This window comes from Meriones unguiculatus, chromosome 3 (genome assembly GCF_030254825.1).
Source record: "Meriones unguiculatus strain TT.TT164.6M chromosome 3, Bangor_MerUng_6.1, whole genome shotgun sequence".
In the NCBI taxonomy this organism is placed as follows: Eukaryota; Metazoa; Chordata; class Mammalia; order Rodentia; family Muridae; genus Meriones; species Meriones unguiculatus.
In genome coordinates this window covers 51,153,567-51,159,596 of record NC_083351.1, presented here as the reverse complement: position 1 = coordinate 51,159,596, position 6,030 = coordinate 51,153,567, and the positions used below count along the sequence as shown (strand labels likewise).

The window sequence follows — 6,030 nt, the reverse complement described above, 5'->3', positions numbered from 1 at the left end:
GGTGGTCTGCAGGGCCACACACCCAAACATGGCCCCCGTGGCAGCACAGGCCAGGATGGTCCCAGGTGGCATCAGGCTGTTCCTCACTATCCTTGAGTCTCCAGTTCTGCCTCTCTTCATTGTGCCTACATCCTTCCGTTTCTCTTTCTCTTCCATTTCTCCACCACTTACGTGCTCCGCTTAGAGGTGCCTAGGGTCTCTGAGGGTCTGTGGTCTTCTCAGAGTGCTATGACCAGCTCCTGTCTTACGGTGCTGGGCACGAGTCATCTCGGGGATGACTCCTCCTCCCCCCCAAGGTAGGTGTTATGCTGGCCTGGTGGTCGTCTCGGGCTAGCTCTCTGTCCGGCTAGATTCCTGGCACAGGAATCGCTTACCCCTCCCCCTCAGGGAATATTAGGCTACTCATCATTCAGATGTCCAGATGTCCGCAGATCAGGACACTGAACATAGACAGCCTCTCTCCTCTCTGCCCCCTATTGGCGCATACGTGACACAGCAGCCACAGGTTTGCTTCCGTTTTAATGGTTATAAGCAATCTTGGGTTGAATTATGAAACCGGATATGTTTTCTTCAGTCCTGGGGCTGAGCCCTAGGCCTCATGCATGGTACGTAAGCACTCACTTTCTCTTTGACTGAGACCCCCAGCTTAAGTGGCGTTTTCTTTGACTACTTGAGAAGTAAATAGCCCTTTCTGTGAGTGACTACTCAGGTCTGCTCTCTACCTGCTCAGAGACCACAGTCTCCGGTTGATTTGCCGTGCTAGTGTTTTCTGGACGTCAAGTCAGTGATCCAAACTGTTCTCCCTGACTTGCTTCTTAGGTTCATTCTTTCTGTCCCTTCTCCCTCCAGGTTCTCTGAGCCTTGGAGGGGGTGACGGAGATGTTCCATTCATGGCTGGGGCATTTATGTTCCATCATGACTGATATATTTTTCTCTCTCTCTGTGTGTGTGTGTGTGTGTGTGTGTGTTACAAACGCTTAAGATATACTCTTCCGTAAGTTTTCAAGGACGTTATATTAATATAACATTACACAGCACATTGTACCCCTAGGCTTATCCTCCTGCAGCTGAGATTCTGTTTGCTTTGATCGTGTGTCTCTCAGTCTTCCTTTTCACTAGGGTAATTCCCAGACTGGCTGGCTCACTCATCTTAGTGTTTCTATTCACCAACTGCACCTTTACCATCGAAGGTGCTCGCATCCAGCTTTCATATTTCTGGGGCCTCGTTTTTGGTTTGTTAGAGTCACCAGTTTCATGCAGGGCTTTTGGACTTTTGGTTTTATACCGTTAGTTATTTGTCTCTCCTGTGTTGCTATAAAGTTGCTATAATTTTTATTACATGTGTGCATATCTGACACTGTAATTTTTTTCAGTAATGCTAATCTTAGAGTGACCCTGGACTATTTTCATTTGCATAAATCTTAGAATCACCTTATGTAAAAATTTCCCAAAACAGTGTCCAATATTTTCATTTAAAGTACACTGTACCTTTAAAACCATTTTTTTCAGAGTAACTGGAATCTTTATTTTCACACATCCACATTTAATTTTTTGACAGTTTCACACCTGAGTATTGTATTTACATCCTTTCTATCCCTCCTTCCCTCTCTACCCTCCAATGACTCTCACTCCCCACTTACTCTCACATTCATGTTTTTCTTTTTCTTTTATTTAGATTTTTTCTCACATGATATATCCCGATTACAATGTCCCCTCCTTCTACTTCTCTCAGGTCCTCCCCATCTCCCCTCACATCCAGATCCACACTCTTTTCCGTCTCTCATTAGAAAACAAACAGGCTTACAAATAAGGGATCATAATAAAATAAAATATAATAATATAAAAAGGAATTCGTTGGAATAGCAAAAAAACAAAAGAATAGAAGGAAAGGAGCCCAAGAAAAGACACAAGAAACAGTTATAAATGTAGAGAACCACATTTGAACAGACAGGAATCCCATAAAAACAACAACAACAACACTAAATTGTAAGCCATAATATATAGGCAAAGGACCTGTAGAAGACAGACAGACAGACGGACGGATGGACAGAGAACAGAGAGAGAGAATTAAAAAAAAAAACAAGAAGAAAAAAAGAAAAGCCCAGACACTACATTGAGACAACAAGGAGCCCCAAAGATGCTACTGAGTTTGTTCTCTGTTGTCCATCTGCAGCCAGGCATGTATCCTTCCTTTAAGACTAGCTTGTTTCCTCAGTGAGACTTCCTTGGACAAAACTAAGTTTTCATTTGCAAGTATTAATTGGAGATAGCTCTGGTTAGGGATGTGGGCAGACGTCCGTTTCTTTCAGCTCTAGGACCCCACGTAGTGAAGATCCATGCAGGCCCTGAGCACCCTGCCTCTGTCTCTGTGAGTTCATATGTGCATTCATATGTGCTGTGTTTAAAAGACCTTGTTTTCTTGATGTCCTCCCTCTCCTCTGGCTCTTACATTTTTTTTATTTTCTTTTCCACAGAGTTCCCTGAACTCTAAAGAGAGGGGTTTGAGAGTAACATCCCTTTCAAAGTTGAGTGTTCCAAAGTCTCTCTCTGTGCAATAACTGGCTGTGAGTCTCTGTATTTGTTCCCATCTGATGCAAAAGGAAGTTTCTCCGGCGATGGCTAACAAAGGCACTGATCTACGAGTATAGCTGGCCATCATTAGGAGTCAGTTTACTGTTGTGTTTATTGTTATGTTCCTTCAGTAGAACAGTGGTATTGGGTTTTTCTCCTAGGTCCCCAGGGTTATCTAGTCTCAGGTTCTTGGTCATCCAAGCAGTGTCTGGTATGAGTTCCAGTTTGTGGAGTAGGCCTTTACTCAAATCAGATATTGTTTGGTTGCTCCCACAAGCTTTGTGCCACTGTTACATTAGCCTAACTTGCAGTCAGTACACCATCGTAGATCAAAGGTTTGTGGCTGGGTTTGCGCTTACATTTCTCCTTTGGTAGCATGCAGAGCGTCTTCATGTACCAAAGACACAAGCACATACGGATGAAGGTTCCACATCAGCACCAGCTCGACTTCGTAGCATTCAATGAGTTGTGTAGGTGCTGTCTTGAACAATAAGGCTTTGCCTATTGCTTTGTGGAGAGCAAGCTATAGCTTTGGAAATATCCTGGGTTTCTTGGGAGTTGCATGGAACCCCTTTGGGCAGCAACTCAATTAGATGCAATACACTTGTAGTAATGGAAACATTTTGGGACAATGATGTTCAGTTGGAGCTCTGTATCCCCTTTGTTTAGTAATTTCATTTAGACCACCCGAATGTATGTATATACTTTACGAAGATTTTGCTGTATTAGGTTTCCATATTACTCCTCAAATGGCCTTCAATTGTAGCTGTCTCTCCCCGTGTTCACTCCCTTGTTCCCCCTCCCCACTTGATCCTTCTGTTCTACTTCCTTCCACATCCTTTTGTTATATCTAATCTCTTTGCTAGGGAAATCTATCTGTACCCTCTAGACCTACTCAACACCTAACCTTTGTGGCTCTATGGGTTGTGGCTTGGTTATCAATGACTTAACAGCTACTGAAGTCTTTTACCAGCAGACCTTTCAGTTTATTAGCCTGGCGGTATTCATCCACTGATTTCACGTTTCGTATTTCCTCACCACGTCTCATAGTTTTCTAAGAAACACCTTCTACTAGGTTTAATATTGCTGCTCATGTATTTAATATTTTGAAAATGTTACTATATTTCATAATTTCACATTCCTATTGTTACTTCTCTAAAGAAATAAAATTAAGTTTTCCAGACAATGAACATCCTAAATTTATAAATTGCCTGTACTTTTAGAACGCCTTTCTCTTATACAGTCATGCCATCTACAAATAATCATTTAATAAAGCAGACAATTATAGTCAGGACAATACAAAGACTTTAAAATTGTTCTAGTTCCCTCTGTCTTTGTCAGTTCACTCATGGCAGATAAGATCTTGCTGAATTACATCAGTTTTCATTGTCGGAAGTGGCTTTTTATAATTTTTAAGAACATTTGTCAGGTCAGAACTTTAGAGCATTCTTGTTAATGTAGTGTTATGTAGTCACGATTCTACCATTTTCAACAGAAATGAACTGTGTTTCTCATGGCTTCTTTGAAGAAAATGTCTACTTTTCCTCTTGATACTTAAAGCACATTTAAAAAATTGTTTATGACTCATTCAACACTTTTGCCATGAAAGTTCTATTTTTTCTTTAAGATTTCTTTCTTCGGGTATATGCTGTTTCTTATATCTATGGTTTAATGTTGCAGAAATAACTTAGGATGGGACCAGCCCTGCAGAATCACTGCAAAGTCAAAGCCTCATAAGTCTTCTTTGGTTTTCAAATATGAGCAAACTTGACCTATTTTTTTTTAAATAAATGCCTTTGTTAAAAAAAGACAGAACCAAAACTTAATCAACTAAGTAGCCAACAAACTCACAAAGCCAAAGACTTTCTGACAAGGTACAGCAAGCGAGGCAATTCAATTCCTTTAAGCATTTTTAATATGGTTGAGAAGCAGCTTGTAGGTGCATGTATGTGTGTGTCTGTTTGTCTGTGTGTACGTGTGTGTGTGCATATGTATGCCTTTCTTTTTTCTTTTTCTTTGTTTTGCTTGTCTGACTTTCCTATTAAAAGTTACTCTGAATTCTCTCAGTGGCTTTCCAGAGCACTTGCTGAATTGTTACTTGTTTTAGGTACCATCCATTTACCTGTAAATTTCATTGTTTAGCAGCAGAATAATATTCCATTGTTTAAATGAGCCATATTTTCATTATCCATTGATTGGTTGATGAACAAATAGGCTGTTTTCACTCCCTGGATATTGTGGATAGAGAAGAAATGAATGTGCTTAGGCAGGATACTATATAGTAAGACTGTGTTGCTCCAGTTTTTAGTTGAGTTGTTCTATTTGGTCTCAGTTGTCTAGTCTAGATACTAACAGTCTATCAGATAATAACTGGTAAAGGTTTTTCTCATTCTGTAGGCTTTCTCATTACTCAAACGATGGTGACCTTTACTGTATAGAGTGTTTTAGCTTCATGTGGATGCATTTGCCAGTTGTTGGTCTTAATACCTGTGCTACTGTGTCCTGTTCATAAAAGCCTTTCTTATGCTTCTAAGTTCAAACATAGCGCCTATTTTCTCCTCTTACCGATTCAGGGTATTTGTCCTGACCCGCGGGACCTAGTTATTTGTGGGGGCGAAGGGGGTCGTACCTATAGGAGATAAGGGAGAGAGAGAAACGAGCACAAGTAGACGAATGCCTTTCAAGTGCTGACTTTATTGTGCAGTAGTTTTATTTTTATAGGGCAGTTCTGGCAGGGAGGGGGGTTTCGAGGAGGAGGAAATAACAGTGGAAAATCACCAAGACTATTGTAAGAAATCACTTGATTCATGTGATTGTTACAGTGGAGGCTCACAAGGTTATACAGTCACTAAAAACAACATCTATGGTTTCGGACATCTGTTGTTTGTCCGGCAGGGCTATTAACCAAAAGGTATGATTCACAGACCTCTGTTGTTTGTCTGGCAGGATATTACAAATCAGAGTCTGGGGGCTTTGCCGGCTCCCGACATCTCCTCCCTTTTTATCTTTTTAGAAGCAAGGGGACTTTTAAGACTCTCAATGAACATGTAAAGAATAATTTTCATCAGCCAATTTTTGTAGCCTACCTGGGTAACCCACATAAACAAGCCATGGAGGTTGCGTTCCCCAGAGAGACTTAAGGACATCATTACCTTTGTTGATAGGTCTATGCCATTTTTGGTGCAATGGGACAAAGCCCTCAGAGTGCAAAGGCCATAGACGAGTTGAATCAACAGAAAGGAGAGGCAAGAGTCCTTATAAAAACAGGGGCACAAACGGGGTCTGAGCCTGTTGGAAGGGCGGTGCTGGACCCTTACCCGTCATTGGATGGGCCTCCTCTAGGCGAGGTCGTCCTGTCTTAGGAGGGGCGAGACTTACCCACTCATTCCGTCTCTGACTTACCAGACCACTCACTTTGTGGAAATGTAACGCATTAATCCTCCCCAAAGACTTGTAAGG

General features: G+C 41.5%; 1 pseudogene; it reads right to left on the bottom strand.

Annotated features, from left to right (window-relative positions):
* Positions 1-389: 389 nt before the first annotated feature.
* Positions 390-529, bottom strand: LOC132653376 (small nucleolar RNA SNORA17; annotated as a pseudogene).
* Between the last annotated feature and the right edge of the window lie 5,501 nt (positions 530-6,030).